The sequence below is a fragment of the Ambystoma mexicanum genome, chromosome 8 (genome assembly GCF_040938575.1).
Source record: "Ambystoma mexicanum isolate Mex_15411 chromosome 8, UKY_AmexF1_1, whole genome shotgun sequence".
NCBI lineage: Eukaryota > Metazoa > Chordata > Amphibia > Caudata > Ambystomatidae > Ambystoma > Ambystoma mexicanum.
In genome coordinates this window covers 468,469,073-468,493,731 of record NC_090929.1, presented here as the reverse complement: position 1 = coordinate 468,493,731, position 24,659 = coordinate 468,469,073, and the positions used below count along the sequence as shown (strand labels likewise).

General features: G+C 42.8%; 1 protein-coding gene and 1 long non-coding RNA gene across 2 annotated transcripts in view; both read right to left on the bottom strand.

Annotated features, from left to right (window-relative positions):
* Positions 1 to 24,659, bottom strand: part of TTLL10 (tubulin tyrosine ligase like 10) — a 1,071,284-nt gene that overhangs the window by 766,738 nt on the left and 279,887 nt on the right. The gene's annotated exons all lie outside the window — the stretch shown is intronic.
* Positions 5,011 to 6,187, bottom strand: LOC138472092 (uncharacterized). The gene is made up of 4 exons (XR_011268558.1): positions 6,145 to 6,187; positions 5,928 to 6,024; positions 5,513 to 5,610; positions 5,011 to 5,414 (listed from the first exon to the last, which is right to left on the bottom strand). It is a non-coding gene; the product is annotated as an uncharacterized lncRNA (long non-coding RNA).

Here is a 24,659-nt window from a genome sequence, read left to right as displayed (position 1 = left end):
TCGTAGTGTGGAGGTGGTCCCTAGATTAACTTTTTAGACACGCGTTGACACTAATCACACCCAAAATTGATTGAGCTTTTTTTGTGCCCCCCGGATGGAGCAGAATCCATCATTTTGTTTCCCACTCGATCCTAGGGCCATTCCAAGATGGCCGACATATAAATACCTATAGGGACCTAGCAACAGCGTTACCAACGTTTTGCAGTCAGGCCCCTGCAGTCTCATATGTGACTCAGTAGCCTGAGGAGCTCCAGCTCGTACTTTTTTGCAGACAGGCTGCCCATGCTGCAACCCTCACAGGTACTTTAAAATAAACCCTGCACTTACTGCTATATATATGAGACAGTTGTTACTAGGTAACCACACTCACCTTGAGCCATATATATTTTTTACCTTTGCAAGCCGTGTCTGTTTCCCACTGATACCACCCTGGATCAGCATTTTTCGACCTCCAGCGAGAGGTAAGACTTTTTTCCCTGAACTTTTTTTCATGCCTTTTTAAACGGGGACATGTTTAGCTTCAACCTCCCTTTGCTTCTCTCGTTCTCTGTTATTTGCAACAGGATCATACAGAGACCAGCCCATGCGGCTAGCAGATCTCAAATTTAGCGCCTGTGAAATCTATTAACGCATAGGTAAGCTATGTGCTTTTTGATTTTACATCAACCACACGTGATTCACTCAAACTAAATAATTTTGGCTCAGACACCCCCCTGACTGTAGTCTCCTTCCCCTGCAGCACAGACGTCAATCTACACAGAACTCAGTTCTGATGAAGGCCGTGTTAAAGATGAGGCACACCTAACCCACCTAGAAACGGCTGAAACACCTGGTGTAGACGCACTACTCCCCCCAAAACTACAGCACATTAATGCTGTTTAGTTTACGCAAGAAAAATAATTTTGTGTACCCACCATTGTTCTATGTGTTTTCCACAAATGTTGACTTGAATATGTACACTGTAATATGTGAATTTCTTGGCAAATCCTAATAGGAGTCGGGTTTGTTGCACACACAAAATTTGGAGATTGTCCCAAAAAATGTTTTTTTGGCACTGTGTGTTGTAAATATCTTTCGTTTTTTTTGTCTGATTGTTCTGTTTTAGCAAACCATTTTGATGCCTTAATTTCTCTAAATGTTGGATTTATGTCTTTTTGCACACAACTCTAATATAAAAAAATGAGATGTATCTCTACAACATACTATTGAAGAGTGATTCCTTCCTTAGCAATGCAGAGTTTGATAATACATGTGGAGGTGTTGTTCTGAGCCTAGCATCCTTGGACCTATTCATTTGTATCTTTTGTTTTCCTAGTTAACCCTCCTGGGTAGAATAGGTTCCACACCAGGAGCCCTATTTTTTGATTCCTGATAAAGAAAAGACAGCTTTCTCGACACCCCTAAGACTATTTCAGTTCAAAGTTCTCCCTTTTGGCATAAACAGAGCTCCAGCCACTTTCCAACAGCTTATGGACAAATTGTTACAGCCCTACTCTGATTTCTGTGGAGCTTATATTGACGATATTGTCATTTATAGTAAAACTTGGGAAGCCCACCTTTTCCATTTCTTTAATATTATGAGCTCTTAGAGAAGCCGGCCTAACTGCCAATCCATCCAAATGCAGACTGGCCCAACCAGCCATGTAATACCTCTGCTTCTTTGTAGGGAATGGTAGCGTGCAACCTCAACGTGAGTAAGTGAAAATTGTGTTAGATACCGCTAGACCTAAAAAGAGATGTCAGAGCATTTTTAGGGTTAATTGGCTATTACCGTAGTTTTTTCCCAAACTTCTCCGACAGGACAGCCACGTTGACGGATAAACTAAAGAAATCCGAACCCCAGAAAATTCAGTGGACTGATAAAGATGGCATATATTATAACAACCTAAAACAAACACATGAGGAAACAGCAGTCCAAGATGGGCATTTAATACAAGGAGAAAGACGGCAAGACCGGAGAGGGCTGCAAGGAGGGAAGCAGCCTTGACCTATAAAGATTGTTACTTTAATGAACCTTGGAAAGAAAGAAACCGAAGACCAGGAACTAAGGCTGATCAAACCTGCACAGTGTGTCGGAGGTACCCATGGTTCTCATGCGTCAATAACCAAGGCGGGGAGGAGCGATTGCGGCCGTGCTACTGTCCACTTCTCCAACAAGAGACTTGCGATAAGTAAAGAGACCTGGACACAGAAGGTCCTGAACTGGGAAAATTGAACTGTATCCTTGTACTACAGAAGCCAGAGTGTGTGCTTTGCTCGAGTGATCCGTCAGCCCGAGCACCCTGACATATCATTTTGTGAACACTTCTTTCTTTTTCATGAACATGACCTCACATTATTTTGTAACTTAGTAGTAAGGATTGGCAATAGGTTTTTCAGTATAGGCCCTTTTAATTTGTCAAGACTTCAATAGGACTACATTATTATTTGATAGTCGTAGCTTGCGCCCATCTGTAGATTTAGGTTCAGATAGGCGTTTATCACACCCTTGCAAAAGTTCAATAAACACCCTGGAGCTATGGCTACTTGTGTCACTTGTGTCTGTCTTACTATTGCCACTAGGTGTTCCTTACACATCACACATTTCAAACTTGCTTCACAAGCTAAATGGCCCCTGAAAGTGGGGGCACAATCCAATGTAAAATCAATGCATGCACTGTCACAGCCCTCTGCAAGCAGCACCTGCCCTCTAACCGCACACATTACAGCCACCAAACCACATGATTATACCCTGCATGAAAATGCTGTAGCATGATAGTAAAGCACAATGCCATAGCAAGTGAGTAATGCACCAAGATAGAACAACATTTGCCACAATGCATCTGGAAATCATACATAATAGCACAGTATACCACAGCACAATGATTATGCAACACTGCCACGCACCGAAGGCACGTACGTACCCTGCAAACCATGAATGACATTGCAAAATAGCAGAAATGCACAATCATAAAAATGCACAATAACAACTGGACGAACCAAAGGGCACATTCATAACGGCACACCATTAGAACGTCAGTCAGCATGTACCTTGCCAATTCTGCCACAGTGTGTGAATGACACAACTGGTGGATGAGAGATGTGTGAAAGGGGTATCCCAAAGTGTTATTGCACATGTACCCCGTAGAACATGACGCTTCAAGTAATACAGAACCATGATGTGGAAGTAAGTACCCAAATGTTATCTATACAGTGTAGATAAACATTCGATTTATAAATACAGCACATCCTTTTTTTTACAGTTACTGACACCTGTGCCCTTTACCCTTGCAGGTGACTCTGGATACCCACCGCTCTTGTAGCTTATGACACCTCCCAGTAGGTGCTGCATCGTGAGGGTAATGGCCCTTGACATGGTCTCATTGGTGGCAGCCATGCTCTGCCAACTCCTGCATCCTTTGGCTCATGAGGGTGTTGCTTGCAGTGGCGTTGGCAGTATTGTGGCACAGGTGGTCCAAGGCAGTGGCCACCCTCCTGGAGGCACCCAGCACTGCATATTGAACAGCCTGTGAGTGGCTCAGTTGCTCCTGAGCAATCCGCTGCATCATCTCCTGGTGCTGCTCAATCTGGGAGAGCCTCTCTCAGATGCCATTGAGGGTGTGTTGTTGCACTGGCCTCGGAGACAGGTGGAGGTGCCTTCCCTCAATGTCATGCCTGGTCTGCATGCACCTCAGCATCCTCAAGTGGAGATTCTGTGTCCTCTGTACGGTGCCAATAAAGGGCATGGTGAGATTGCATGGGGTCGGGAGTAGAATGCATGGGCAAGATGCTGGGCGGGGGGATGATTCTGGGGACATCTGCCTCACAGGCAACTGGAGAGGGACATCCAGTGGTGCTAAGTGCAGTTGCTGCTGTGTCAGCGGGTGTGGTGCCTGTGCCCAGTGCAGTGGCCTGGTCCACTGCCTGTATGGTGTCTGCACTTTGATGGGTGAGTTGCATCCCTGAATCACCAACAGCGGTGGAAGGTTGCTCAGTGGTAGCTCATCCTATAGGCTCTGTCATGACCAGAGTTAGGGCCACAACCATGGCTGGTGTGCCTGTGCCCCTAGAGGTGTGCCAGCAGCTTTGCCCTTGGACATGGGGGGGGGGGGGTCCTGGAGGTCTTCTGGACAATTTCCTTCATGGTTGCAGCCTGTCATTATATTATCTTCTTGGCAGGTGTGCTATATATGCTGGTGCCTTCCATGATGTCCTTGGTGTCTTGTCTAGTTTTTGGAAGACAGGAAACAGTGCATTATTTCCCTTGTTGGAATGTTGTGCGTGTGCTTTCATTAAGCGTACTGTCATGTGACCGGCAGTATGATGGGTTACTGGCCTGCTGGTTGGGTGTGTATTTGAACTGTTGGGAATGTGTGCCTTGCCTGGACTGTCGTGTCATGTGATTCACAGTTGTGCAAGGTAATGGGTGTCCATGTAGGGCTGGCCTAATGTTGTAAGCGTACTACTCTCAGCAGAGGGGTGTCTTGCTAGCTATATTGGTGTGTGTGTGACATTAGGTGGGACAGACTCTTCACGGAGGCCTTGCTGCAACTGATCTGTTGCACTTGTTGTCAGTTTGATCTGGACACCTACAGCTGCTGAATTTGTGCCATATATTTTATGTGTGGCAGCTATCTGGCTGATATGTTTATACATGGTATTTAGCGTGCTAGCAAGAGGTTGTAGCGATGTGCCATCTGATTGGGTGACTGTCCATGATACTTGCTGTATCATGGTAGTTTAATATGTCCTACATAAGGGCCTCCTCCTTCTTCATGGTGAGTCTTTTAAGAGTTCATATCTACCATGCCTCATGATGCACTGTTCTAAAGTATTACAAGAGTGAAAAAAGATTTGAGCAAGCAAAAAGTTACTCTTTTTTTGTATAGGGGGCTGTGGTGTTTGAGGAATTTTATATGAAAAACAGCAAAGGACACCACTAGCTACCCGCCTCACCCACACAATAGGTGTAGAAGGCCTACTCACAGAGTGACATTCAATGTCATCAAGTTATGTATTCAACCACAGGTATAACATCAAAAAAGAACATATTTTAATTCATATCTTTCAAACAATATACTCACATAAAAACATATAAAACAATAAATGCGAGTTTAGCTTCAAGAGCAACACAGAAATCACGGAGAAAGGATAAACACCTGCATTTCAGCTGTTTCTATGTAAAACTGCAGACGTTATTCTTATGCATGCTTTGGTTACGTGATGTTAGTAACAGTAACTTCAACCATGTACAGATATTCGCACAACATGGGATAGGAGCATCTACACTCAAATGTGTTTCTGGGACAGGGAACAGCACTTCTATAGTCTGAATTTTGCTAATGGGGTCCCAGGACCCGTCTTCAGGACGCAGTGAATTAGTGAAAGTATTCAACTGTAATTGATGCATGGAGCCTGTGCATCATAGTTGAAACCTAAAACCAAAAATGAAAAAGGTTTAATAAATCTTTCTAAAAAGCCTGTGGACAATCACAAAATGTATTGTGACAAATGGAGTAGGGATACTACTAACCTTATATTAATTGCTTTCTGGTGTGGAGGGTAAGTTATTATGAACTTGAATGAGAATCGTCACATAAATTCGTCATCTGGAGGAATCCGTAATTTTATCTAAACAGATAAAGCAGAGTGCATATTGAAGTTGAATCTATCTTTGTCCATATACAGGAGTAACTAAAGGTATTTGTTAAGACAGTATATTGATTAAATTACTCTCGTTAAATGTATGAGGAGGACGGGAGTTCCTTTCGATAATGTTTTCTAAGGATCACGTTCCTTCAACAATACAACAGTTACGAACTGTATAGCCCATAGTACATCGTGTATCCTGTGAAAGCACAGCAAACAATAATAAATATGGAATGTGTATTGGCCGCCTATATCACATTACAAGTTGCACAAGCACACACATTGGCTTAAAGACTTACTTAATGCCCACTTGTCGGAGAAATCACGTGGGGAACGCACTCAAAGAATAAGCGTTTACGATGAAGAAAGCAAGATTTGCATTCGATTTATGTGCACCTGTGCAGAAAGTAATAGACCGCCTGTTAGTGCATTATATGAGATTTCGCACAGATATCGTGCCATTATTGTGGGAAAATATCAAGAAGGAAGAGACAATTCGGATCGTGCAATGCTTACCTCCCGGTATCGTTACACGTCTTCATGTCCAACGCGAAATGTGAAAATGGACGAAAGACTTTGTGGATATTTAGGAAGTATTTAAAGGGGGGCTGTTCCTTGATGTTGTGCTTGACAACAAAATGCCAGACAGCGAAGAAGGCCACACAAATACCAGGGCTTAACTACCAAATAAGCGGCGCCATCTTAAAAGATAATTATCTTTTTGATGGAATTTGCGTCCCTTTTAGCTCAGGAGTGTAAATAATAGCGCTTTATTGTATAATGCTGGCTTGTATATATATATATATATATCAGTAAAAAAACTTTGTTAAAGGGACGTTATGGTAAAGTTGCACTACTAAAAACCTATGCAATTCAGTGAAAAAACTTTGTTAAATGGAGGTTATGGTTCAAAGTAAAACTGGAAAACCCCTGAAATTCAGCAGTTATGGTAAGATAAGCAACCATAACTCGCGCCAACGTGCACTGCTAACACTAACATCCAGGACATCAAGGATGACATCACAAATGTCATTGATGACATCACTGATGACATCACATGTGCATTTACTTTTCATGAAAACTCTGTACAAGGGATTCTTATAATGCTGACCAAAAACTGTCAAGGATCATTGGGATAAATATCATGACCTAATTAGTGCATTAATCAATGCATTGATATAAATAGCATTCTATTATGAAGTTCTATCCAGTATACTAAGCTACTCATGCAGAAACATAGGCAGTGTGTGCAGCATACATGATGACGATGCCATATTCATAATCTTGCCATGTTGAATAGTGAAATGATAACTGCTTTCTTATTAGAGTTTTGCGTAGTGTGAAACATGTAATAAGTAGATAATAAAACCCACTTAATACACAATTATTACAGACAAAACACAAAGAGACAACAACACATACAAATATGAGTATATACAGGGACAGTGAAGTAAACAAAAAAGCAGAAGTAGTAGCAGAAAGCGTTCATAACCTAACTGATTGTCTTTATGCAGACAAACTATTGCTCTGTTTCAAAGCTGCTACTTAGCATATGTATGTATCACATGATGTGACTGCACCCAAAGGAAAGGAGAGTGAGTATAATGTATACAAATATGAGCATATACAGGGAAGGTAGAGTAATAAAAATAAAACTATGAGAAAGTGCTGATAACCCTAATGATTATCTTCATGCACAGAAAGGATTGCTCGCTTTCAAGCCTGCGTCTTCCGCTATGTATATGTTTCATATGATGTGACTTGATCCTAACTCTACAAATATAGTACCTTTTCAATTTTTACTTCCTGACTGTTACTGAAGAAAACTATGTGGCCTAGATATGTCAGTAAAGGGAAAAAAGGGAGAGCCAGACATGTGATGTCATCAGTGATGTCATCAATGACATTTGTGATGTCATCTTTGATGTCCTGGGTGTTAGTGTTAGCAGACATGTGATGTCATCAGTGATGTCATCAATGACATTTGTGATGTCATCTTTGATGTCCTGGGTGTTAGTGTTAGCAGTGCACAGTGGCGCGAGTTATGGTTGCTTATCTTACCATAACTGCAGAATTTCAGGGGTTTTTCGGTTTTACTTTGAACCATAACGTCCCTTTAACAAAGTTTTTTTTACTGAATTTCATAGGTTTTTAGTAGCACAACTTAACCATAATATCCCTGACTTTAAATACATGTAACATAGAACATACTGAACCCCTAGCTAGTGATTTCGATGTCAGCGGACTACTGCCATGTCCGCGGACATATCGAAAATCTGAGCGTGGTGAATGTAAATTTAAATAGTGTGCCCCATTTCCCCTTTGAGGTTGGCTCTGAAAAGAGCCGTTTTTTTCTTTTTTTTTGCAGATGCTTGACAGACACCTGTTATTTTGTATTTGTTTTTTTCTTTTTTTCTTACTTTACTCCTAAAATCTTCACATAACCTTCTCCAAAGCAACCCTTACATTCCAAAACAGCATGGCATTTCCCATAAAAGATAAGGAAATGCCATCTTCTTTAAAATAAACAGCATTACTGGAATCAATATTCTCATTATTACAGAAGAACATACCAGCTCTAAGCATGAAGGCACACATGCCTTGGTTGATTACACACCTAGCATTGTTTTGCTGAGGACAAAAAACAGAACTATTGTCCCATATTTCCCTAGGTACTAACCCAGAAAAAATTACTTTGGCACTTGGAAGGATGTTCATTACTGCTTGAACCAAGTGTTCCAAATCTGCCAACAAAGTAGGGGCACTGACATAGCCCAATCGGAAAGCGCCATAGTACAAAACTACCACTTGGGGATTGTTGATCCTGCCCATATCTTCACAAACTCCACACGACCTCCACTCCTTTAACATCAAAATTCTTTGCAACATGCCTGCATTGAGCATACTGTTGTAAACCATGCACAAACATATCTCCGAGCACCAACACTCTGACTTTCTCCACTTCTGCCATCTTCACTGCACACAGTCTCTTTCAAAACAAATCCACAACCTCAACATCTGATTGGCTGATCCCTACAGTCTTCTTTCCATGCTGGATTTGCTGGAAAACACCGTATCTAGCAAGCCATGTCCACTGACAGCCGCGGTGTCCGCGGACCGCGTAACTCTTGGACAGCCCTTATACCATTTCCACTTCACTCTCTGTGCCATTCCCTCATTGCATACAGCTAAGCAGTCACACAATACGGAGAACGTCCTCAGAACACCCCCATTTTGTTTATTTTCGAACATTTCAGGACACCGCGAGTGTTCTTATAACACATGCAACTTGCCAGCGAACAATACGGACAACGTCCTCAGAACACCCCCATTTTCTTTATGTACGAACATTTCAGGACACCGCGAGTGTTCTTCTGGCTCACTCTTTTTTCTTTTGCTGACATATCTAGGCCACATGGTTTCCTTCAGTAACAGTCAGAAACTAGAAATTGCATTTTATTTGTAGATGTATCCTACAAGTAGGTTCTTATAGTAATTCCCTTAGAGTCCAGTCACATCATATGAAAAATATACATAGGGGAAGACACAAGCTTTAAAGACAGCATTATTTTCAAGCAAATAAATGTGTTTCAAAGCTGCTATTTACCCTATGTATATGTATATTGATATGTGTTCTTTGTTTTCTCTATAGTAATGCAATTATGTAATACATGGGTTTTATTAGCTACTTATTACATATTTCACAGTACACAAAAATCTATTAAAACAATTATCTTTTCATTATTCAACATATTAACATTACGAATATTATACCTTCATCTTGTACGCTGCACACAATGCTATGTTTCTGCATTAGTAGCTTAGTATACTAGATAGAACCCCACAATAGAATGCTATTTATATCAATGCATCGTTCAAAGCACTAAATAGGGTATGATATTTATTGCAATGATCCTTGACACTTTTTTCGCAACATTATAATAAGAATCCCTTGTACACATATTTCATGAAAAGTACATACACATGTGATGTCATCAGTGATGTCATCAATGACATTTGTGATGTCATCTTTGATGTCGTGGGTGTTAGTCTTAGCAGTGCACGGTGGTGGCACGAGTTATGGTGGCTTAGCTTACCATAACTGGTGAATTTCAAGGGTTTTTCGGTTTTACTTGGAACCATAACGTCCCTTTAACACAGTTTTTTTATTAGCATGCAAACAATATACAAAGATGTAGTGTAAAAAGCCATTTCTCAGAGATGGCTGTACACAGAATGTTGCAAACTAAGAATTTATGGTCGTTTACAGTGAAGGTCAGCTGCTTCCATTTTTTGCTCGCGTGTCGGAGAGGCCCACGACTCGCACTATAAGGTTCTATTGTTTTTTGACCTTGACAGACATGGATCGTGCTAAAAGACTTGTTTTGAAGGAGTGTTGCAAAAACGTAAGACACGATAAGGATGACATTTCTGAAACAACACCACTTATATATTTTATTTCACTATGAGAAAGATAATTGGCACAGACGGAGTCGTATTTTGGGACTGCACTACGCTTAGACAATGGAAAATGCCAATATAATGTAAGTAACCCTTTAGATTATTTTATATCGAAATATAATAATAGCGTGGCGTTAAAGCCCGGTTAAGTTGTACTTGTTTGTTCAATGTGGCATAGTGTTTTCTACCGCACACTATCACTGCCGAATTGGTCCCCTGTCGCTTAGAGGGCTCTGAAAAAGGCAGAGGACAGAGGGTGGGTTAATGGGAATAAGTTAACATACTCTGTTGCACTATCCTCGCTAGCAAATAGTTTCACACCCTAATAAATAAAATGAATATTTTTAATGAAGATCGGCTGGTGAGACTAATTTATGTTTTTTAAAACAGGTACGTCCTTCCGTACTGTCAATGCCATGATTTTCAGACCCCGGCAGACAGATTTTTTAACTGCTAGGTGCAGCTACTTCTAAACCACTTCATGACCCTCACCATTTTATGGGACAATCGCCAAGGACCAATATGCCCTTACGCGGTACTAGCGGCTAGAAGCAACATACCAACCATTATGGTGGTCTAATGCCTCGTTGTTGGAACAGCCTTCCGATTATCAGTGCGACCATAGTGCTTCTTTTATCATAAACCAACACCCTGTGTACCGCAAAGGAACAGCGCGTGACTCAAGATGAACTTTTGCGGATCAACAGCAAAGACAAATGCAAATCGCTGAATATTCTCTAAACATTTGATGTCAAATAAAAGTACTTTACGAAATGTACAATCTTGCTGTTTGCTTTTAACTCAGTTTCATATTCCGAATTGTGGCGCGCTGTGTTGTGAGATGATCTCTGTTGTTTTCCGGGTTCTGTGTAAAGTCGCGTAGGACTGGAGACGACTGGGCCTTACGCGGTACTAGCGGCTAGAAGCAACATACCAACCATTATAGTGGTCTAATGCCTCGTTGTTGGAACAGCCTTCCGATTATCAGTGCGACCATAGTGCTTCTTTTATCATAATCCAACACCCTGTGTACCGCAAAGGAACAGCGCGTGACTCAAGATGAACTTTTGCGGATCGACAGCAAAGACAAATGCAAGTCGCTGATTATTCTCTAAACATTTGAGGTCAAATAAAAGTACTTTACGAAATGTACAATCTTGCTGTTTGCTTTAAAATCACAGTTTCATATTCCGAATTGTTGCGCGCTGTGTTGTGAGATGATCTGTGTTGTTCTCCGGGTTCTGTGTAAAGTCACGTAGGACTGGAGACGACTGGGCGTGTTTGGCTATGCACCCTGTACCGTCACGGAGAGAGACGGGGAATATGAATACTTTGATAATGTCAGGCTTAGGGGCGGGAGATATGATTTAGTGTCGCAAAAGCAGGTCAGCCAGGTCGATGGGGCAAGTGATAGGATTATCACATAATGTCGGCGCACAGCAGCCTGATTTATCGTTTGTTTAGTGGACAAAAAGTCGGGTAAGGCCCATAGGAAATTGTAATGTCAACGCACATAAGGAGGGTTCTTAGAACACTTTCAACCTGACAACGAACAATACGAACAGCGTTCTCAGAACACCCCCATTTTGTTTAATTGCAAACATTACCTCGACGTCCACTCTTCCTCGTCCCAGTACTTACTTCATGAGGCCCCTGCCTCCGACACAGGACCTTCTTCTATTTCTTTAAATTCCTATAACTCCTCCCCCACATCCACATCACTCAGTTTAATATTGCCAAGCCTGAGCATGGGACCTTCCCCGCAGGGAGGGTGAGGAGGGTCGTCAGTACTGTGACGAGGAAGAGTAGGGCGAGGAGTAATGAAGATTACTGGTAAGTAATCGGAGCATTTCAGGACACCGCGAGTGTTCTTAGAACACATTCAACTTGCCAGAGTACAATAAGGACAGCGTCCTCAGGACACCCCCATTTTGTTTATGCACGAACATTTAAGGACACCGCGAGTGTTCTTAGCTCAATTTTAGCTTGCTTGCAGACAAAACGGACACATACTCCGTCCTCAGAACACCCCACCATTTAGTTTATATAGAATATTTCAGAACAGCCGTGTTGTCCACAGACAAATCGAACACAACAAAAGTGTCTAGCATATAAAAAAAACAGAGCATTGAACCTATCTCATACTCCCACACCCTCCCCAAACACTCTTACACACCAACACACTCCACTAAATATAATTTCGTCCGCGAATGCAAGATGGCGGGCGCCACAGAAAATCTGACGCGCTTCACGCACCACGCCGTCCAATCAGCGAACACGTTGCATGTCCGCGGACATCACGCAAGCCGCTCGCCCAATCAGGGCACTGTCCGCGGAGCGAACTGGGAAGTTCGTCCGCGGAGCGAACAGAGATATCACTCATTTTTTTGCCTTACATTTTGGTCATTTAAAAAAAAAACTACTGGACTGATTTACACCAAATTTGCAAAAGCACACTTTCGGGACAAAGCCCCTGCCCCTGCCGCAAATTTGATGTAAATCCATCCAGCGGTTTGGGCTGTAGGCGTGCACAAAGTTTTTTCCCATTATGTCTATGGGAAAAAACAAAAGTTTTGGGACCCCCCTGTAACTTTGCCCCCCCTGGACCAAACCTCTCCAAACTTTGCAAAGTGGGCCATATACTTTTTTTGCAAAGTTTGGTGAGGATTCGTCCAGAGGGAGCGAAGTTATAAGCCACCCTAAAAATGCTCTTCCTATGGAAACACCAACTTAACCATAACTACATGGACGCTACCACACCTAGTTCAAGAGCAGTTGACTATGGTTTCGATATTCCTCATTAATTAACAAAGATATTAGTGTATATATTAATGAGAAAAACCCCATTAATGGCTCGTTAATTCAAAAGCACTGCAAATCACCGGGCATGAAAGGGGAGAGCCCTAATAGGGACCAAATGTAACCTGTAGAAGGAACTACATGGATATAGCATGTCCAAAGAGCTTACTGGAGAGGGTCTTAGTGGGCAAATAGATTCCATTCGACCGCTATATTTAGACCGGTCTGGACAGTTTTCAGGTTGTACATCCACTTCTGTTCTAATTTTTTGAGTGACAGGTCTCTGTCACCCCCTCGTGGATGTGCCCTTGTTGTCTGTATCACAAACCAGAAGATATCTTCACTGGTGTGTTTAGCCTCTTTAAAATGGGCAACAAGGGGCTTGTCTGGTGTTTCATTGCGGGTTGCTGAGCGGTGTTCACCATTCCGCTGTTTCACAGGTCTTAATGTTTTGCCCACATATATGAGCCCACATGGACATTGTATTCCATAGACAACCCATTTGGTGAGACAGTTCGATAAGGACCTATATTTCCAAAGATGACCGCTGAGATCAACCTGTTTCATGTTGTTTGTGGGTTGACATACGGAACATTGTCCGCATTTATAGTGTCCTAGTACTGGTGGTAGGTCCCATAATGGAGGTTGAGTGGATCTGGCATTTGTTCACAGGGTAAGTGTGTACCAGTTTATCGCTGAGGTTGTGCATCCTCTTAAATGCAAATCTAGGACAATTAGGTCTGAAGTCGTCTGTTTGGACTGTTTTCCAATTTTTTTGTATAATCCTTCTGAGGTCATTAATAATTGGCGAAAAAGAAGAAATGCATGTAATTCTTTCTTCTTGTGGTCTTTTTGTTTACTCAAGGTCATATCTCGATTCATATTACGTGCTCGTTTCATCGATCTTTTTATGATTTTAGGGGGGTATTGTCAGTTCGCTAATTTTAGACTCAGTTCACTGCTGTTTGTTTTAAAGTCCTCAATTTCACTACAATTGCGGTGAATTCTGAGAAATGGCCCATAGGGCAAATTTTCCTGGAGGCTTTCTGGATGGAAACTACTGTATTTCAGAAGTGTATTTTTATCCGTAGGCCTTTTGTACAAAGTGGTGCCCAGTAAGGAACCCTCCGTCTTAAAGATCTTCAGATCTAGGAATGCAATGCTTTGTGGGTCAAAAGTCATAGTGAATTTTATTGTAGGTGCTAGTCTATTCAGCCATAGGAGGAAGTTGGAAAGATCTTCCTGGCTGCCGTTCCATAGCATGACAACGTTGTCGATGTAACAATGCCACGTCGTAATCTGACCGTGGAAAGGGTTGTTATCTGCAAAAATGACACTTTCTTCATAATGATCCATATATAAGTTTGCTAAATCTGGGGCAAATGTTGCCCCCATGGATGTGCTGTGTCGTTGTTGATGAAAGGTGTTATTGCATAGAAAGACGTTTTTTGTGAGTGCCAGTCTAATGCACTCTGAAATAAAGTTGGAGGGTACTGACTGGTCTACTCTTCTCTCAAGATACTGGTGCATAACCTCTACACATTGTTCTTGCAGAATATTTGTGTATAACGATTCGACATCGAGGGTCACCAGAATATCATGGGTACCGAGATGTAGCTGCAAGATGGTATGGATCATTGCGGTGGTGTCTTGAATGTAAGATTGCATTCTTGTAACAAAAGGTCTAAGGAAAGAATCTGCGTAAATCGATAATGGTTCCAGCAGTGAGCAAATTGCAGCCACAACTGGGCGGCCGGGGGGTGGGTGGGGGGTTTCTGCATTTTTATGCATTTTAGGCAATACATAAAAAGCCGGTGTCATTGGGTTCAGCCTTGTCAAAAAGGCAAATTCATCCTTACAAATCCACTTATGATCATAAGCATGTTTCATAAGGCTCATTATTTCTTCTGTCAGTGCCACAGTTGGATTGCCAGGTAACTTAGGATAACATTTTTAGTCTCCCAGTTGTTTTTCAACCTCACTATTGTATGCAGTGGTATCCCATAGCACAATGCCTCCGCCCTTGACTGCTGGTTTCACCACAAAGGAGGTGTTGTTTTCTAGATTTTTTAATGCCATCCGTTCAGCCTTGGTCAAATTGTCTTTATGTTGATTTTTTGTTTTAAAGAGATATTGCAATTCTCTTAATATTTTATTTTCAAAAGTAAGAATCTCCGGAGGAGAGATCATAATTGACATAGGTGTGAAGTAAAATGGAAGTTTCAACCCAGTTTTGTTATCATCTTGGCATATTGCGTCTTTGGCATTGCGAAAGAAATATTTGAGCCTTAGGGATCTGAAAAAATTCCTCATTTCCATTTCGGTTGTGAACTGACCAGCTGTTTTAGTAGGAACAAACAATAACCTTTGCTCAACCCACTGGTTTCTGCATTGGTTAAAGAGTGCAAGCTTAGATTAAAGATCGGTATTACCAGTTGGTCTGTGGCGGTTGCCACTGTCGTGTTGGCATAGTGCGGTTGGCCCATTGTTTGTTCTTCCCTCGTTTCCCTCGCCCTTGAAAAAACTGGGGTTGCGGACCTCTTTGTATTTGGCCACCTCTGCTCGTAGAGGGTTGTGCTGCTGAAGAGTCAGAGTCGCTACTGTTAGAGGAGTTGGAAAAGGTGACATATTTATTACTGCAGGCTCTGTTGTTCATAAAACCTCTTGTATTGGCCTGGTTAGTATTTTGCTGTTGAAAGTAACCAGGGTTCAAATACGGGTAAGTGGATTCCTCTTTGTAATTAAAAATGTCTTTCTTAAGTTTACAGATCTTTTTTTCAAGGGTGAAGGTTTTACATTGTTTCATATCTTCCTCAATTTTTTCAAGGAGTGTTTTGGTTTTAGGTATTATAGGTTCCTCTTGGATTTTCTTTTCCAATACTGAAAGATCGTCTTTTTTTTTCATGGACTCTTCCTCCGCCGTCTCAATAACCAATATCACCCAGTCGCGTGAACATTTGTTTGCTACCCCACTGAAATTACCCATAAATTTGGGATTATCTAAGAAAAAATGGGGGATATTTCTAACTTGTATTACCTCTGGAATCACCTCTGCCTTTAGGTATTCGACCATAAGTTGGCCATGTGATTCTGTTCTTATGAGTTTTTTTCTTTTTTTGGGTAAGCAAATCAAGATCATTAGTATTATTAGGTACAGGAGCAGTAGCCGTAGCTGCGGCCTTCTACACCTATTGTGTGGGTGAGGCGGGTAGCTAAAGTGTTACAATAATTGCTTGTATATTGGCTGTGTAAATATCTGCTCGATGACTGCAAGTGTAATTGTTAACTTTCTAATGGTGGTGTTGTGCAATGGGTCCATGATTCACTCATGTACTCACCAGGGTCTTCCTGGATGCTGGCTCCGATCTCTGCCATTTCAATGCCCTCCAGGCCCGCCATGTGGAGGATGCTGCTCACCGTCTGTTTCCAGGGTGTTAGCTGCAAAGAGGCAACAGTTCCTCCACCAGTGGCTGCAGACTCCCGATGGTGGCTTGATGCAAAGGCGCAGACCCTTCTTCGAGGTCGTTACACCGCTTGTGTAATGTCCCCACAGTCCACTGGGGCATTTCCTACGGCTACCACCTTGTCCCAGATTTCACTCCAAATGGTGTTCTTCCACTGCGAGGACCTCTTCCAGTTGTGTGACTCATACAGCTCCTCTGCATGTGTCTCCACCTGCTCTGCAAACACACTGGGCTCCTTCCTTCATTCAGTATAATAGATGTTGAGGCAAGACCATTTTTCTACCAGTCATGGGTTGAAAAGGGGATATTTCGGTCACAGAAGTAGGTGTTGACCTCAGAGCCATCAGGACTAGTTGTAACCGCAAGTCTCAGCTGGGTTCAGAATCCACTACAAACTTCATGAAATTCCTACTACAATCTTGTTATACCACTGCACCCCCCACGCTGGATGTCGGGTGGTGGCCAATATGTAATTTACATTTACCTCTTGGGATTTCCCATATTTTGGTAACTACACAATCCCTGACAATTGGAAAGAGAGAAATTATACTAATTTTCAAGAATGATGGTAGAGATAGTCCCCAGGCTTATTGACCTATTTCTCTCCTTAACACAAGCTTTAAAATATTCAGACAATGTATCCTAGATATTATGGAGGACTGGGTTACTGCCAACTCCATCCATGCACTGATCCAATTGGGCTTTCACCCATCACGGGGCACCATGGAATAAGGGCTAAACTAATTTCTGGTGATCCCACATTCTCCGTTTGTAAAAAAGGAACTGATATATCTGGCCTTTAAGGACCTACGCACCACCTTTAAATTAACGGGGACAAATTATGGCATGTGGTTGGGTCCTATATTTGACCAGAGAACAGCCTAGCGATACATAGGGTTTTACATCACAACAGTGAGTCTTGCGTAAGATATGGCACTGATGGTCATTGTACACCCTGGTTTGCCATCTGAGGGAGGAGTGCGTGCTAGCCCCACTGTGGTTTTCCCTATATATTAACAAACTCCAGAAGGAACTGCTAGAATGTAATGTCGACATCCCAAAAATAGGCGACATGCCGATTCCAGCACTGATATATGCAGACGTTTCAGTACTCATTGCCTGCATCCCAAGAGCCTTGAAGACACTGTTTAACAAGTATACATTATTTACGAATGGGTTACCTACAAGCCAACTCAAAAAAACTGTGCAGTCATGACATGGCGGCAACCAGAAGGGGATACTACTTTTTTATTGACACTTCAAGTAACACTACTCCGAGAACAAAAAGAACTCTGGACTCTGTGGTAGTGTAAGGGGTTTCCAAATCTGAGAAAGCTCGCTCGGTCATCTGTTGGTGGCACCCTTCACTAGGTGCAGGAAGTCCATCAACACTTTTCTAGATACTTGGTACTACTTGACATAGGAAAAAATAAAGTTGATACTATTCCATTTGTCAAACAGCACACACATGCTGTATGAAGCATGACATGTGTTTTTAAAGCCATGATGCACTTAGCACGATAGCCCAGTGCTTGGGCAAGCTTATTCCTCAGCCCGCCTGCCTTGGGAAGGCGAAAAACAAATGCATCCAAGGGGGCAGGTAGACATGAGGGCTAGTTAAACCTGAAAAAAGGGCAAACTAGGCAGTATTCTAACACTTGTTGTTGCAAAATTATTTTTTGATTGCATTACCTGAGACCTGAATTGTGTGTAAAAGAGAAAATGAAGGTCAACATCTCCACCATGTATTGTAATGCGAATCCTTCACGGAAGAGTCTCACAATGCAAAACAAGTACCAAAAATCTAACTGTCTATAGGGGGTGGGGGTACTTCTCATTTATTAAGCAACATAAACAATAACCTCTACATAATAAAGATCATCTATACAGCACCCGCCTTTATGCAGTGAAATATGGGGCAGCAGTATGGGGATTATCTGACCATTCGGCCATCCAGAAAGAAGAAAATCACTTTTTGAAGAATCTGCTGGCTCTTCCTATTTCCACCACTAATTATGTGACACATAATGAGGTGGGGCTGAGTTTCATAAAGGATGAGCTAGCTTTTAAACCTATTCAATTGTGGATTACGATCTGGTAAAATCTCAATGCATTGCTCCCCCAATATATTTTTACAAATCTAGCCTGTAGGAAGGGAGCCAAGAACATAATTTGGCTTATGCATAAAAAATATATGCTTAACAGAATCAACACAATTTCCCACTTTATCTCTTTGATCCAACTCAATTCTCTAGAGAGCCGAGATCTTAAAAACAGGCTGAAGCCTATGGCGAGGGATGTAAAAAAGACTTCTGAAATTGGGAAGCCTTCAAATAGGCAGTTTATGATGTTAGCTACTGACACCATTAAAGATGATCTGGTTTGGAGCAATTCTAAAGCCCACAGGAGCCCTATGAGCAGAGCCCAATTGAACTGCTTATTACTAATTTAGCTTTTGTCCAAAAGAACAATGCAGGAGGTCGGGACAAGATGTCCTATATGCCAAGCAGATGTGCAGTATATGCCACACTCGTCCTTCTTCTGCCCCGCATATGAGCTTTTGAGAACAAGGTTACTGGTGCCCGCATTCAAAGACCTAAGATGCACCTGGCAACCTGGCACTCTTTACTAAACTTCGAGTCTTCCCTAATAGACTGGGCATTGTCTCTACATACATAGAGCTTGGAAGAGTCGAGAATGTAGAGTGATCTAGTCTAGGGCCGATGCTTCAAACTGATGTTAGGGGTTTTGGGTCACGAGCAATAAAGGTTGCTGCTATTGTTTTTCATGTTATTAATTTTGTATATAGTGGTATTATATACGTTCTAAGGGTGTAAAGATAGGAGACGAAAACACAGGAGTGGTATGGTTGTTGGAATAAACCTTAATTCCAAAGAAAATAAGGGAAAACCTACCTAGCCCTTTTACTAAGAGGGGTTTCCCTGCCTCAAACCAAACACAAAGGATTCTGTCAGGATGTCTGTAAAAAGTATATAGTCCACGTCCTGTGTCAAAAACCTATTTCCGTCCCTTACCTTATCAACTAAACTAGAAAGGATGTGTGTCTTCTTGATCCAGAAGAATGAATTAGAGTTCCAATTAGAGGAAAAAACAAAGTTCCAACGCATACAAAGACAAAGTTCCAAAATAGAAAAGTTCTCGGGTTCAAAAGAAAGCGAAGTTCCAACTCAAAATGTTGACGCTAACAGAATGGTTTACTTCTCTTGTGGTTAGACACACCAAGAAAAATGTCTCCCTTCCCCTAGCTTTCTGTCGGCTTCTTACAATGTCAAGAGAGTGCCTTCCTTCTCTTGACTTCTCTCTCTCATTCAGTTTTCACAACACCAGGGAAAATGCTTGCCTTATCCTGGCCTCTTCTTCACAACACCTTGGAGGACACTTCCCTTCCCCTGGTCTCCTCTTATCTCTGCCTGTTTCACCTTGCTTTCAAATCTCTGAAGTACCAGTCCCAAACCTGTAAGATTCTATTGTGAGACTGTGTCAAGGTATCCCACTGTTCGCTTCTGTCCCTACCTACTGTCCCGGTCACCTCAGTACCTTAAGGGTCTCTCCTGGTAGTCCTTGGTTGGTCTCAAGGTCTTTCTGCTTTGGTTTTGGGCTTCTGCAGTCTTACCCTCGTTTCTGGTGTGCTACGGCAGTTCTGCAGCATGTGGCTCTCCTGGTTCCCCCAGGGAGCGTTAGGTTCTCTGTCAGGTCCTTTGAAAAGGGTCCTCAGCATTTCGCCAGCGTGCAAAGTTTCTCCTTCCTTCTGACGGAGACTCTGATCCACAGCTTCTCCTACTACTGCTTCTGCATCAGCACAGCATTCTTGCTCCTCCAGGGAGGGCTTCTCTCATTCTTCCTGAATCTGTGTTCCCTTTTATACTGGCTTTGGCAAATAGGACTTGGGCAGACACTAGACTGCCCAACATGGTTCCTATGGGTAATCCTCATGCCTCCACACTTCTCCCTCGTCACAGTACTGATCGTAGGACTCCCTTGTGAGTCATGGGGTTCTTCATTATCACAGTACTGGGCAAGGGATCTTCACTTAGGTAACTGCTATTCTTCCTCGTCCCAGTACCTTCTAGGGGAATGGTGGGGTGACTACAAGTTATGAACTTATATCGGAAGTAGTTGTTCTTACGGTCGTAGGAAGGGACTGAGTTTTCATGCAGAGGGGCTCCCCCTAGTAAAAAGGGTACAACATCTACGGATTTGTTACAACATGTTTGTATCATTCAGAATAAGTGTCACATTGAAAGTGATGATTTTTGGGTGGACCGATATGTTTCTCAAAGTTACGTTTTGTATGTGCTGTGGCTGCTTTTGCTTTTGTGGATATATTTTATCTGAAAAAAGTTATTTTGACTTTGACTTGAAATGACTATCTCAGTCATACTCAACCTTCTGTGGAAGATCGAAGTGAGAAAATATGTGGTTTATAGGCGCTGGAAAACATTCAATCCACTTTGTAAAGAGACACATAACAATAAGCATGCATTTGATGCTCTATGCAGAATGAGTCACTGGACCGACAAAGTTGATCTGAAGATCAGAGCATGGTAAGGTCATTGCTCCCCTTTGTAAAGGAGCCCAGTGCGTGGGAGAATAGATATATATAGAATCGTACTATGATTGGATCTTCTTTCTATGCTGTAATGACATCTTGGTCTGGTGCATCTCTACTCCATTGCAAGTTACTGCTGTCACGTATTTCCCCAATGAGATGTGTCACGTCAATCTACTCCGGTTCGGCTAGTTAATCAACCAAATAATTTCCTGTTTTATCAGGACCTTTAACTTTTGAGTGTCCCTTTATTTTCTTCCAAAATAGGGTCATCTTATTTAATGTTATTAAATCATCTATCTGTTGTACTCACCTGCAGGATCAGACACTAGGAACCAGCGTATGGTGACACCCAACTGCTTGCCACCATGACACGCCAAAACCCAGAGTGGGTCTGCTCAATTGTGGGCGACCTTTCTTCCGAGAGACCAGACTACACGTGATATAAAGGTGCAATGCAGTGTCTCGAATGAAAGAGCAAGTGCAACAGCACACACCAAGCTAGGAGAAAGAAGAAAAAGGAATGTTAGATAAAGGACAAGAAAAATTGAATGCAATGTGATGCACAGCGGGATCACAAACATTGTATACATGCAAGAAGAACCTGAATGTGTGAGATGTTCTTATCAGGAATCCTGAGCTGTATGTGATGTCGCTACCAAAAGGAATTGATAGGTTAGTAGTGTCTAACCCGACATCCGAGTTTAGAGGTAAAAGTTCATCAATGTTCAAATCTGCATAGCGTCCAAATCCGTGAGAAAAAAGGTCTCTAATGATCTAATGCAGTAGGTCGGTATATATGTTGGGATTCTTGATAAGGTGTATTGCACTGTTTTGGTGATGTAGGAAGACGAGGAGGTTCAGGGTGGGAGCAAGTACAGTGAAGAACAAGGTACAGGTGATAGGTGATTAAGCGTGGGAAGGATAACTGTGATGTTACTGGTAAGGATTGAGAACAGCAATCCAGGGACATTCCGTGTTCAAATGACCAATCAGAGGTGTCGAAACAAACAAGGAGAAGGCAGTCGGATGGTCGGGGACGTACCGTTGTCATAAGCAGAAAGCAGTAGTCCAAGCCGATTAGGATCAGGCAAAATGAGAGGTCCGGGGACTTTCCGAGGTCTGGTGAGGAGGAGCGTAACAGTGAAGCAGCTGGAGAAGCTCCATAGTGCTGAACAGCAGGGCATAGGAGCAAGAGCACTGGGAATCCGGGAAGTTCCAAGAGCAGGAAGATCCGAAGGCATCCAAGGTATGAAACACCGAACAACTTCAATCAGAAGCACGAAAATGGTGATCCGATCAGCGACTATAGTTCAAGGAGTGGTTAGGTGATCATGTAGCCACATCGTTGCCTAGGTAATGGGGGTCATTAGGCAGGACGTGTGAATGCGCCTACAGTCAAGCGGTCCTAGTTCATTTGCTTGGGCAACGGGACGCGAAACCTGCCTATGCTGGCGTACACAGAATTGGGATAGACGCCATGGCAACCGCCACAGACATGTCTGTCGCAAGTTATTCCTGGGGAATCCACATTGTGGGGAACGCAAATACCAGCCAACCATGACAGTATCCTCCTGTAAAGGTCGGGACACTCCCAGAGAGGCATGAAAATGGGTAAGAATACGGGGAGCATGTACGTTCTCACTAGGTTCCCAAGTCCTATCGTCAGGACCATAGCCTTTCCAGTCCACCAGGTAGTAATGTTTACTGGTTCGCAGCTTGGTGGCAAGGATAGCGCCAACCTCAAATTCATCAGTACCTAGCACTAGGAATGGGGCAGGGCATGTAGGCAAATGGGTAGCAGGAGGACAATGTTTCAGGAGGGACATGTGAAATACTGGGTGCATGGACCAATGCGATGGCAGATCAAGACGAACAGCCACAGGATTTATGACATGGATGACGGAATAGGGTCCGACATATCGCAGTAACAGTTTCCGTTTTCCTGGAATACGTAGGTTCTTTGTGGCCACCCAGACCTTCAAGCCCACTTGATGAGGAGGAGCTGGAATACGATATTGATCGGCGAATGTTTTGGACCTGTCCCGGTATCAAATGGTCCCTAACGTCGATATGTATGGCTGTTAAATCGCAGATACAAGCACTGACTGCTGGGATGTTGATCGTTAAAGGCTGATCTAAAGGAATAGTTCTGGAGTGTTGTCTATATAGAGCAAAGAATGGGGAAGCGCCAGTAGAGGAGTGTTTTCAGTTATTAAAGGCAAATTCAGCTGTTGGTAGAACCAAGAGCCAATCAGTCTGGTATTGCAAACAAAGACAACGAAGATACTGCTCAAGGGTGGCGTTTAACCTCTCTGTATGTCCGTCGTTTTCGGAGTGAAAGGCACTCGAGTATCTGTCTTCAATACCAAAAGATGAGGTTAGGGTTTTCCAGAAGTGTGAAGTAAATTGGGAACCCCTGTCCGAAACAATAATGGAGGGTAGACCAAAGAAACAAAAGATGTTCTTCAAATACAGATCTGCCAGTATAGGCACAGACGGAAGACCAATACAAGGTACGAAGACTGCTGGTTTCGTAAAGTAGTATATGACTACCACCCAGATGGTATCATAGGACACGACCAGGGGTAACTCCACGATAAAATCCATCGAGATCATATGCCATACAGGAAGAGGAAGCAAAAGAACCATGGGCTTACCGACCTAGCCTTTGCACTGAGCACAAACTAAGCACGTTTTTACAATGTCTTTTCACGTCTCTAGACATGTTCGGCCACCAACACCATCTTCAAAGCCATTCCAGGGTCTTTTGTCTGCCAGGATGCACCCTAACCAGAGAATCATGACACCACTGAAGGGCGGAAAGGTGTGTTTCTTTATTGGGCATATAGATCCGTTGATGGACATAAGGAATGCCATGTGCTACAGTGATTTCCAAATCCTCTAAGAGATCCGGGTTCAAACAAACCTGTTCTTGTTGCTTGCTCTTAAGTGTGATTTGTGGGGTACATGCACACACTACCTGTTGTGGTAACAGAACTGTGACATCACCAGAGGTTGAGGGTGCAGCCTCACCCAGTTAGGACAGGGCGATCAACCTTGGCATGTAAAGTGGCCGATCTGTAGGTGAGAATAAAATCAAACATGGAAAATGGGTTGTGCCAACGGGCCTGTCTATATTTGAGACAAACAAGACCTGCAAGTTGCGGTGGTCGGTGTATAACGTGATGGGATGAAGAGCCCCCATTAAATGGTGTCTCCACTCGGAAAAAGCATCCTGAATGGCCAAGAGCTCCCTGTCCATCACTGAGTAGTTCCTTTCGGCAGGGGAGTGCTTACATGAGTAAGCCACAGGGTGCACCTTATTCGTACTGGGACACTGTTGGGACAAAACAGCCCCTAATGCTATGCTAGAGGCATCAATCCAAAAAAGGATGCAGAGGGTAAGGATGTTGCAAGATAGTCGCTGTAGTGAAGGCTAACTTGAGGGTGTCAAAGGCTTTCTCGGCCATTTCACTCCAGACAAACGAGACTTTGGGGCTGGTGAGAGCAGTAAGAGGTGCCACGATGGAAGAAAAGGCATGGACAAAATGCCTGTAAAAGTTTGCAAAGCTGATAAAGGACTGCAATGCCTTGACAAAAGTGGGAACTGGCCAGGATAGCCCTGACTTTTGAGAGGCACATTTGAACCCCTTTATCGGTTACGTCGTAACCCAGAAACTCCACTCCACAAGCATGAAACGCACATTTTTCCGCTTTAGCATACAGGTGATTCT